The sequence below is a fragment of the Crinia signifera genome, chromosome 5 (assembly GCF_055691185.1).
Source record: "Crinia signifera chromosome 5, ASM5569118v1, whole genome shotgun sequence".
NCBI classification, from domain to species: domain Eukaryota; kingdom Metazoa; phylum Chordata; class Amphibia; order Anura; family Myobatrachidae; genus Crinia; species Crinia signifera.
The window spans coordinates 129,221,414-129,233,475 of record NC_139221.1 but is presented as its reverse complement, the minus strand read 5'-3'; the positions used below and the strand labels follow the sequence as shown (position 1 = coordinate 129,233,475).

The following is a 12,062-nucleotide window of genomic DNA, read 5'->3' as shown; positions in this document are numbered from 1 at the left end:
TAGCGTATGTACTATTTCTAGTACAGCTCTCACCATTGAAACTTAATTTATGAACGGTCAGAATCGCTGACCGTTCCACCGCCTGCAGCTGTCGACTTCGACAGCTGCAAACGGCGATGCCCTATGCCTACAGCAGGGACAGCGCTGTCCTTGCTGCTGGCTCTGAGCTGCGCTGGGATCTCACGTGAGTAGCGAGATCCCGCGCATGCAGTGAGCCAGCCGGGGGAGAAGCAGACAGTGCGTCAGTGTTAACTGACGCGCTGTCAGCTGGAGGGGACATCGCCGGAGGGGGGAGTTAGCGCTCCTCCGCTTCGGCGACAAGATCTTAGTAGATCTTGTCGGTGTCCCCTCCTGCTTCGTCTCGCTAATGAGGCGAAGCAGGGAGTGTTATAGCGGCGCTCTTAGCGCCACTATAATAAATCTACCCCACAGTTTGGGAACCACTGACCTATGGTATTATGGTATAAACCAGGGCTGGGCAACACCGGCCCTCCAGATGTTGATGAACTACACATCCCAGCATGCCTTGCATCAGTTTCAGCATGGCCACATAGCAAAACTAATGCAAAGTATCCTGGGATGTGTAGTTCACTAACATCTGGAGGGCCGTTGTTGCCCAGCCCTGGTATAAACGGTTAATCAACATGTGTCCCTTGAACAACCCCTGCTCTCCACACAAAATCCTCTTTTGCTGTCCTGGCAGATTTTCTTTTAACAACACTAACTTCTAGTGTTCATTCTAGCACCCGCTATATTTGAAAACCAATGCAGTTTATCTTCCCTGCCTGGGGTGTCACTGTCTGCTCTGGTGTTTCTAGCACAGGTCTGGTTTGCATACCAGTGCTGATATACAGAGCACACTGAGACACCCCAGACAGGGAAGAGGAACTGCATGGGTTTTCAAATATGGCGGGTGCTAGAATGAAAACTAAACTTCCACAACAGTTGTAAATGGATTTTCTATGGTAGAATCATTAAGTTGATCCCTAGCAAATTATTGTAACAAAATAAGTCCTTCAATTGGGGATCAGTCCTTACTTCCCTCTGGTGCCATTAAAGTTTCCTTTTGTTTGCTTCTCTACTCCTCTTGGACAAAACTTGGAATGAGTAGTGGTCTTGTACCTGTATCAAGAATCCATAAATGACAGTTCAATCTTCTTAAATCCATTGATATTTCCTTTAAGGCTGGATGTTTGCCAGTGTTTCAGTTGCTGACATGTCCAGCCATATCCAATCAGCAATAACTTCCTAGAATAAGGAAAAGTCTTGCCCCAGAATAAGAGGGTATAAAAATGTTAGGGATACAGCAGCCACTATTATACCTGTGTGCCCTTTTACTGTAAGAGGTAGACAAACTCATTCATCTTATGCAGTCTAGACGTCATTTCCTTTGGAACAACAGAACTGGAGACTAATGGTTTCTTGCTCCCAGAATTCCCCTGGGCCAACACAGCCTGTTGCTTTATTAGAAAAGTCACTCAAAACAGCAAAGAACCTTTGTAAATAGGTACATGGTGAGGCAACTAGGAAAGGCACAATCCAGGGATCCCGTTGCCTTTGGAAATTTGGACAGAGATTTATGGATTTAACACACAGGTTCTCAAACTCAGTCCTCAGGACCCCACACAGTGCATGTTTTGTAGGTTTCCTCACAGAATCACAAGTGAAATAATTAGCTCCACCTGTGGATCTTTTAAAATGTGTCAGTCAGTAATGAGTAAACCTGTGTACCTGCCAGGTGACCTGGAAAATGTGAACTGTGTGGGATCAGAGTTTGAGATTCCCTGATTTAACACATTCAAGGCACTTATGTGAAGATACTTTGCACACTGGCTTTTCCTAGGCATCAATTTTGGATTATCCTCAGAAGCCATTGACACGTGTTGCAGTGACAAATATTGGTCTATCGTCACCATGGCAAGGTCCTCATAAATCTACTTGCAGCACCCACCTCTGTAAGCGTTGGTCATACCCATGGATACAGTAATCAATGACTAGTACTTTATTTACAGCATATTGACAGGTGAATTAGTTTGCAACCAGCTTTACTTACAAATGGGCCCTTATTCGGGTTCACTCTCAAAAGCAAATTCCTTCTCAAATGGAAAAAACCATGTGCACTGCAGGGGGGCAGATGTAACATGTGCAGAGAGAATTAGATTTGGGTGGGGTTTTACTACAAAGTGAGAATTATATTGCAGTGTAAAAATAAAGCAGTCAGTATTTTCCCTGCACAGAAACAAAATAACTCACCCAAATCTAAATCTCTCTGCACATATTACATCTGCCCCCCTGCAGTGAACATGGTTTTGTCCATTTGAGAAGGAATATGCCTTTGCGAGTAAACCAGAATAGGGGCCAATAGTATACACAAAAAGGTAGCTACAATCAATCACACAAAAGCCCTGTGTATGTTGGGCTGGTAGGGGCTGCAACTTGCAGATAATAAAAAAAAATTCATACAGTATTGTTACTTTTAGTCAGTATTAGTATTTAATCAGTACTAAAAATAACACTTTATAGTTCATGTTGGAGGTATAATCTTTAAAATCCTGATAAAATCCATAATCCCAAAGATAAGAAACAACAATGCTAACTGTTTTAGGAATTCCATAGATTATATTTTTGTTTATTTTGCAATCTTACGCAGCAAGTTTAAACCAAATATTATAAAACAAACACCCAGCTGTGTAAAGAGCAAGTGTTAATACGTCATTTTAGCCCACAGGTCACCAAATACGAGTGTTAACAGATTGCACAATGAACATTATAGGACAGTTAAACCAGTTTCCATTTCTTGGAAACTCATATACAGTGTCCAGGATACAAATCATACACTAGAGGTATTAAGTCTTAATGCAATGAAGAAACAAATTAGGAAAATAAAACAAAGTATGACTTCACAGAATACACAGGGTGAAATGTAATAGGGTGAGAGAATCAGAAAGTGAGAGATTTGGTAAGAAATCTCCAGTTTTTTAACCCCTTCCTGACAGAGCCAGTTTTTGCGTTCCTGACAGAGCCCTTTTTTTCAAATCTGACATGTATCACTTAAGTGGGGATAACTTTTTTTTGCTTTTACTTATCCCAGTGATTTTGAGATTGTTTTTTCGTGACACATTGTACTTCAAATTAGTGGTAAATTTGGGTCGATACAGTCTGTGTTTTTTTGTGAAAAATACCAAAATGTCGTGAAAAAATGGAAAATTTTGCAATTTGCAAAATGTCAAATTTTCTGCTTGTGAGACAAATAAACATACCACTCAAAATAGTTAATAACTAACAAAGACCATATGTCTACTTTATGTTGCAATCATTATTTCAACCTCCTTTTCATTTTTTTGGACACTAGGAGGCTTCAAATATGAATAGCAAATTCTCAAATTTTCAAGAAAATTTCAAACTCTGATTTTTTTAGGGACCAGGTCAGTTATGATGTGACTTTGAGTGACTTGTATGTGAGACACCCCCATAAATGATGCCATTTCAAAAACTGCACCCCTCACAGTATTCAAAACAGCATTTTGGAAGTTTGTTAACCCTTTAGGTGTTTCACAGGAATTAAAACAAAGTGTAGGTGAAATTTCAAAATTTCATTTTTTTTGCAGATTTGCAATTTTAATACATTTTTCTAAGGAACACAGTACATTTTACTAGAGAAATGTGACTAAAAATTGATTCCCCCAATTCTTTGGTTTTCATAAATATCCTATATGTGGCCCTAGTGTGCACGGTGACCAAACCACAGGCTTCATAATAGAAGGAGCACCTACTTGATTTTGGAGCCTCCTTTTTATGAGATTATTTTTTAGGCACAATGTAGGTTTCTAGGCACCATAAGATGCTAAAAGTTAGGTACCCCCCCACAAGTGACCCCATTTTGCAAACTACACCCTTCAGGGAATTCATCTAGGGGTATAGTGTACATTTCAAACCCCCAGGGGTTTCACCAATTGTGGTACAACTGGGCAGTGAAAATGAAAAAAATTAATTTTTCATTTTCACAGCTCAGTTGTATCAAAATTGGTGAAACCCCGGGGGGTTTGAAATGTACACTATACCCCTTGATGAATTCCCTGAAGGGTGTAGTTTGCAAAATGGGGTCACTTGTGGGGGGGTTCCACTGTATGGGTGTTTCGGGGGTCATTCAACCAGAATCTGTGCTGCAAAATCCAAAAATCACTCCTTCCCTTCTGAGTCCTGCCATGCACCCAACTGGTATTTTTTGGTCACACATGAGGCATTGCCGTACTCGGGAGAAATTGGGGCACAGATTTTGGGGTGCTTTGTCTCCTTCATTCCTTGTGAAAATGAAAAATTTTGAGCCAGATCTGCATTTTTGTGTAAAAAAATGTAATTTTTTACAGAAAAATGCTGTTCTGGCTCAAAAATTTTTATTTTCACAAGGAATGAAGGAGACAAAGCACCCCAAAATCTGTGCCCCAATTTCTCCCGAGTACGGCAATGCCTCACGTGTGACCAAAAAATACCAGTTGGGTGCATGGCAGGACTCAGAAGGGAAGGAGTGATTTTTGGTGGTGGAATGAATGGTGGGTGCTATGTCGCATTAGCAAGACCCCCGAAGCACCAATACAGTGGAACCCCCCCACAAGTGACCCCATTTTTGTCACCAGCTTTGGGAGGGGGGCTGGCGCTGCGGCTGGCAGGGGGGTGGAAGGGGTGCTGGCGCTGCGGCAGCCGGGTGGGTGGGAGGGAGGGGGGCTGCCGGGTGGGAGGGGGGGGGGCTGGCGATCGGTGGTAATCGGTGCGGTATATACAGATGGGGCAGGTCCCATCCTTGCTGGCGGGTCGCCAGAACGTACGCGCTGGCGACCCGCCAGCAGCCTCGCCAGCGAGAAAACTGAGACGCGCGTGCGTCTCACGCGCACGCGCGTCTCAGTCTCCGTCGCTAGCGCGACGGAAACCCTGTCCGTCTCCGCCTCAGGGAGACGGACAGGGTTAGGGGGGGGTTAGGGGGGGTGCAGGCAGGCGGCGGGGACCCCGGGTTACCGCCGGCAAGCCGGCGGGGACCCGGGGAAACTTATGGAAGCGCCGTCGGAAGGGGACGCGCGCGCCTCTCGTGCGCGCGCGTCCCCTTCTCACGATCGCCATGGCGCTGGCGGGGGATGACGGCTGGCGACGCCAGCGCCATCCCCTGCCAAGATGGGAAAAGACCCATCTGTACACACACACACACATATATATATATATATGTGTGTATGTATATATATATATATATATATATACATATATATACACACACACACATATATATATATATATATAATATATATATAAATATATTTTTTCAGTGCATATATTTTTTACTTTTCCTGCAGCTTGATGATGCTGCTGCTGCGGGGGGGAGGAGGGGGGAGGAGGGGGGAGGAGGTCAGCGCTGCGTGCGCTTCAGACGCTCCGGGGGAGCCGGGGGAGCTGCTGCTGCTGCCGGGTGAGTGCCCGGCGGGTTGGAGGGGGGGCTGCACATCGGAGGTGATCGGTGCTGTACTTGACAGCACCGATCACCACCGATCCCTGTGTTACCGAGCGGCTTAGCCGCCGGTAACACAGGAAACGCTGTGAATGGCTGTTCAGATTTGAACAGCCAATCACAGCGATCGCCGACCGGGGGGGGCACCCCTGCCCCCCCTGGGCGGCGAGGGGGGATGTCTGCTGTCAGGGACAGCAGACATCACCTAACTGTCACTGCGTCTCTAGACGCAGTGACAGTTAGAAGTCATGACGTACATGTACGTCAAATGTCGGGAAGTACTTCCCGACCATGACGTACATGTACGTCAAATGTCGGGAAGGGGTTAAAGCGGCAATCATTTACCCTGCAAAACCAGTTTGATGTGGAAGTGTAAACGATTGCCGCTTTAAAAAAACCTGGAAATTTCTTACTAAATCTCTCTATCTGATTTTCTCACCCTATTACAGGGGTTCCCAATCTTTTCTTAATCACGGCACCCTAGAGTATAAGAATTTTTTTCGCGGCACCCCTAGGCCAAATTTATTTTAATTAGATTGGATTTATATGCAATTCTTAGGGTCAGTTGTGTGGAAAAGGGCAGGAATTGCTTCTATTTGTACACACTTTATGATTGGCAGCCACCAGCACTGGTTTTGCTTATAAATAATTAACCATTAATAATTTGAGTTGGTCATGGACTACCAACCCAGGGCACCCCTGCATGTGTCCCGAGGCACCCCAGGGAGCCACGGCGCACAGTTTGGGAACCACTGCCCTATTACATTCCATCCATAGAATCTGCTGAAATGTGAAGTAGTCTTATCTTTAAATGATTGCTGTATACAAAAGCATAATAGAAATGTCACAAATCAGGTATTTAAACCCTCTCACCCTACCTGGCACCACAAATTCACTGGCTAGCCTGTATGCTTGCCGATCATGTCAGTATTGTAGTGAACATGTGGTTTGATGCAGCAAGGGTGCTACCATCTTGCCTAAGGTCAGCTAAGTTCCACATGGGCCTAAAGATTACATTTATGAAGAGCCTATTGTCTGGCCGCAGGAGGTGTGATCAGCTCGCAGCCCAGCGATCAGGTCTGAATCGAGCCCATAGTTACAGGGGCTGGCTGGGCAGCTCAGCTTTCCAGGAATCTGCATGGCCTCCCGGCATACAGAAACGAGGTATGCCCCCTTAAGTTGTGACCAAACCCTCTTATATGATTATGCCCCCTTGTAATGTGCACCTTAGAATGGGCCTAATTCAGCATGGATCTCTAATCAGAGAATTCACAATCCATTTGATTATCAAACTACTGTGCGAATAAATATCCATACACATAGCTGTCGCATAGAAGTTGTACAGGTTGAGTATCCCGTATCCAAAATGCTCGGGACCATGAAAATTTTGGATAACGGATTATTCCGTATTTCGGAATATTTTAATATTTCAATGATGTATTTTGAAGTATCTTGCATTTATGCTGTATAAACACATAATATACACACAAATATATTTTATTACCACATAAAATACACACAAATATATTTTAATTGTTCAAAAAACAAGGTTTCAAAACGTGAAACAAAATTTGTGTACTATCTCAGCACTGAATTTGAATGCCAAGCAATCATTGTCTTGCACATATATAGTGCCAGTTACATATCATGTCCCCAGTGATGCTGTTACAAATGTCCCCAGTGAGTTTTTAGCAAAAAAAAATAAAAATTTCACTTTCTGGAAAGTCCGTATTTCGGAATAATTTGGATAACGGATATTCGGATACGGGATACTCGACCTGTATTATGATTGTCAGAAATACAGCTATTAGGAGTGGAATTTTTTTTTGGGGGGGGGGGGTTGTGAAAACGCAGGTGTACCCAGGTGCTTTTTGGGTTAGTCTCTGACATCAGAGCCCACTTATATATGTTACACCAGGCAGAGCTTCCGCATGCACATGTGATGCCTGGCAGAGCCCCCTTATACACGTTATGCCAGACAGAAAGCCCTATACACATTATGCCAGACAGATGGACCTTATATACATAGGCCAGGAGGGCAAAATGTACAATGGGGGCATTATATACACAGGGGTGTGGGGCAAAATATATAAATGGAGGCCTAATGTACACTGGGGCATTATATACATGGGTAAGGGCTAATGCACACTGGGGCACTATATACACGAGTGAGGGCCATAATGTACTGGGGCATTATATAAACTGAGGCATAATGTGCATTATATACATGGGGGGGGGGATGAACACTGGGGGCATAAGACCTAAGGAACAAATAGGGTTGAAATTGAAAAAGGATAAATGAAAAAGCGCAGGTTAGATCAGCCAAGAGATTCTTAAATACCATCAAATTCTATGACTCAAGGCTGTGTGCGGTAAAAGATTTTCGCTGTGCAACTTTGGAAGGAAATTTAAATTTTTGTGCGTCACTTATAAATAACTGGAAAATGACGTTCAGCATTTGTGTTAACTTTACACCCTGGTCTCAGTATGGATTGGATAAGTGGGCATAAGATCACATCTTAATCAGGCCCTGAAGGTGCCCATACATGGTACAATTTAATAGGTGCGATGCGGACTCTTGCACACATCACATAGCACAAAAATGTATAGGTGCCCATACACGCACCGATCCCGGCGTGCGTTCTGGGCTAGAATAGCATTGCATGCCTTGTGCATGCAATGCGATGAAAAGCAAGTACTAAAAGTATGTGCAGCACATAATTTTTGTACTGTGCGATGAAATGCCGCGGGAGCGCGCACCTCAAAGCACAGATCGCACGCCCGGGATCGGTGCGTGTGTGGGCACCTTATGCGCTGCACATACTAGATTGCATTGCAAAACGTATGAGATGCAATCTAGTCCAAATTGCATAGAATAATTGTACCGTGTATGGGCACCATGTGAGCACAATGGCTGGTTGTTTTGTTATGAGGTATAACACAAGGGGGTTAACATATAAAAATTTAGGGCATAGGTGCCCACCCTCCTGCATTCTGCAGGAGACTCCCTGAAATAATAGCAATCTCCATCATTTCACCTACTGTAGCTCACATTACACTGTTACATTTTGGGGGAAAAAAGGATGAGCGAGATACATTTACATTGAATCTTCAGCATACCTTCCAACATGACCGTCTCAAGGAGGGGAACAATGCTCTGCTCTTGCACTTCCCTTTAATTTATGATTGCCATCACCTGTGGTGAAGCACCTTTCTTATTAGATAACCTGTTCAAAACAGGTGATGGTAATCATACATTACGAGAGAAGTCCAGGAGCAGAGCCATAGGCGTGCGCACGGGGGGTGCCAGGGGTGCACAGGCACCTCCTAATGACCAGCACCCCCTGCACGATTGCAGCACCTCCAGTGACCGGCAGCTGCAGCTTCCACCCGCCCGCGACCCGACCAGTATATTTCCAATTGATGAAACCCCCCCGCACCCCCATGTGACTGACACACACACACAGATCACTGCCGCGGGTGCTGCTGGTGGGAGGAAGAGGAGGGACAGTCTGTGTCGTGTGCTCTCCTGCTCCAGCGGCGCTGCAGGCACAAGGTACTAGCGGCAGGCACCCTCCCCTACACACCGCACAACTAACCCCGCGCCCCAGCCTCTGCGTACCGCTCACACCAGAATTTTTTAGCACAGGAATCGGGCCACACGTGTGGACATGGCTGTATCATCCTCCTTCCTGCCACCCCTCGCGGGAGCCCGGCCCACATACACTGTGCGAGCTGGGACCCTCCTGGGCTGCCGCCCGGGAGCACGGAACTGCAAGTCGCCAGGAGCTGGGACCCACCTGCAAGTGCTTCCACTCCCCGGGCCAGTGCATTTTAAAGTATTTGAGGTGCTATATAAGAGTTATGTGTGTACAGCAAATAAGCATATGGCTATAAGGGGTGTGTTTGTGTGTATATAAAGGGAGTATATATATATATATACACACACACTGTATATACATGTATACACTGTATATATACAGTATGTGTGTATGTATATATATATATGCATACATACTGTCCCCTCTCTCCCCCCTCTCACTCAATATCCCCTATCACTCCTCCCTTTCCACAACCCTCTCTCCCCCCCATCTCACTCGCTCACTGTCCCCTCTCTCTCTCTCCCCCCCCCCCCCTTCTATACATCTCCCTGTCATATACCTGCTGAGCTTCTGTCCTGTAGTCACCATATTGCAGGTAATAATAGACTTTAATTTATTATTTGGTGTTCGACTCGTTCCAACGTCACTTCGCCAAGCCAGGGGCCCAGCACCAGCAGGCCTGGTAGGCTAGCCCAGGCCATCATCACCCACCTCGCCCTGCCTGCCTGCCATCACCCGTGGAATCACAGAGGAGCCACCGCCATCCGCACAGAACACCGTGCAGCAAGACTACCACAGACTGAGTAAGTGCACGCAACCCCTGGCATCGAGCAAGAAACCCATAGCAATGAGCATGAAACCCCCAGCAATGAGCATGTAGGTAAGCATCATAAAATGTAATAGGCGTTACGGCCTGTGGTATTATGTGTAATGGGCATTATAGTGTGTGGCATAAAGCATAATGGGCATTACGGTGTTTGGTATAATGTGTGTTGGATATTACGGTGTGTGGAATAATGTGTAATGGGCATTATGGCTCAATTATCGCTTCTCGGCCTTTTGGCTAAGATCAAGTGTAGTATCTGTTCTTATCAGTTGGGCATGGACTGGCCTCCTGGCAGAGAATAGAGAAAGGCTGGTCTGAGTAGCTGCTCTGATGGGCGGAGGGTGTGGGACCCCTCTGTTTTTTCCCGGGAGCAGTGAAAGGGCTAGCTGAGTACCTTCACCTCTGCCAGTGGTAGGAGGTGTTGTTTCCATAAACCCACTGGTAAGAGGGGGGGGAGAAACACTGGGCCTAGTAGTTTGACTCTCTTGACGGGGTTCGTAGCCCCCGAAGGATGAGTCAGCGAAAGGCTCAGTCTAGTATCCATTCCCAGGGAGCGGAGAAAAGCTGAGACCGAGTAGATTGGTCCAGGTTGGGGCAGGCCCCCGGCCTGGGCACAGCGAAAAGCTCAGCCTAGTATCTTAACCCTGGGAGCGGAGAAACACTGGGACTGAGTAGATTGCTCTTCCGAGGGGGGTGCAGCCCCTAAGGGAGTCTTTCGAAAAGCCCAGTGGAGTACCCATTCCCATGCCAGGGGCTGGAAAATGCCTGCTGGTGAGACGGAGAAAAACTTGGTCGGACGCTGATTGGTCGGCTGCCTGGAGCCCGAGGCTGCACTGTGCCCCCGGGGTAACTCGGGGGTGCCTGATTTGCACTGGTGATGTCCAGCACCATGCACTGAATGGCACTTGCACCGCGCACTTCCCTCTAAGTTAGGCTACACGTCCTTACCTCGTCCTTTTGGATGGGGTAGGACAATTTTTTACACCCCCACCCCGGCCTTCTGGCTAGGGCCTCTTTTTATTTCTTTCTTTGATTTGCACTTTTGAGCACTTCACGTTTTTCGTTAGTTTGTCACGTTTTTTTTTATTTGGGTAGTGCGGCTGTCCCTAACGGGCCTTCCGTTCCCCAAACGGGGCTGGGACTCTTCACCTTTTGGGGAGAGTCCCGGTCCCCTCGAGGGCAACCCCGAGCCGCAAGGCGGAGGGAAGCCTAAGCGGGTCTCTCCAAACCTTCGGGTGCGGAGGACCCACCGTCCAAAACCCTTCCGGGGGTGGAGGAAACGCGGGTCTCTCTGAGCTTCGGCGAAGAGGACCCACCGATCCCTTTTTTCCCTTCCTCGGCCTTATGGTTGAGGAGGGTTAGGGGGACCATGGGGCCTTTCTCCTTTGGGAGAGGGTCCAAACGTTCGTACGGCTGCCCCCTTTGCACGTGTTTAGGCACAGCACTGGTGGTGGTGGGAGCACACCTCGGGCTCCCTGAGTTTCTTCAAACTCATGCCCCTCAATGGGGCACTGTGCAAAATTCTGGTATCAACTATAATCTCCCTGAAACTAGTTTTCAAAAGTAGGTAAGTATGATTTAGGGGCACCAAACAGATTATAGCATGCCGGTAGTGGCTAGATCCCCTTCAGTTTTGACAATTGTCCCATCATACCCTGGGTCCACGTACACCTGGAGGGGGGATATAAATCTGTGGCGAGCCAAGCCAGCCACCATGCCCGATCTAGTCTCTACCTACAAGTATACAGGAAAACCGATGATTCACGCAGTTTCTGCAGGAGGAGGCCCAGCAGGCTGGCGGTGCTGCCAGGGAGGGACACGTGTCCCTGCCTCCCGCTGCTGTCACCACACCACCATGTGTACTGTACCGTACTCCCATTAGCTGCTGTTGGGCGCCGGCCAGCCGGGGTGTAACTGTGTATGCCCCGTATAGCAGGTGGCAGCAGCAGTTCCGGGATGGGCGGTTACTGGAGGGCTGCGTCACTGTGTGAGGGCACTGGGAGAGGCGGGATAACAGCGCGCTGGTCTCTGACTGCTCGCCCTGGTTGGTTGCGGGAGGAGCCGCAGCGTTCATTCAATCTCATAGGAGGCGGGAAACAGGAAGAGAAACACCGGCGGCGAGTAGAGGAGGATAACGCTGCTG

The 12,062-nt window shown here is 47.1% G+C and overlaps 1 protein-coding gene, 1 long non-coding RNA gene and 1 pseudogene across 2 annotated transcripts in view; 2 read left to right on the top strand and 1 right to left on the bottom strand.

Annotated features, from left to right (window-relative positions):
• LOC146080582 (uncharacterized) overlaps positions 1–11,923 on the bottom strand; it is a 27,985-nt gene extending 16,062 nt beyond the window's left edge. Inside the window, exon 1 of the long non-coding RNA XR_014474917.1 lies at positions 11,658–11,923. This is a non-coding gene — a long non-coding RNA (uncharacterized LOC146080582). The remainder of the gene's footprint in view (positions 1–11,657) is intronic.
• LOC146006069 (U2 spliceosomal RNA) lies at positions 10,137–10,274 on the top strand (annotated as a pseudogene).
• The window catches only part of GMDS (GDP-mannose 4,6-dehydratase), a 698,155-nt gene continuing 697,985 nt past the window's right edge, over positions 11,893–12,062 (top strand). Inside the window, exon 1 of the mRNA XM_083188030.1 lies at positions 11,893–12,062. The gene's annotated coding sequence lies outside the window, so the exon portion shown is untranslated.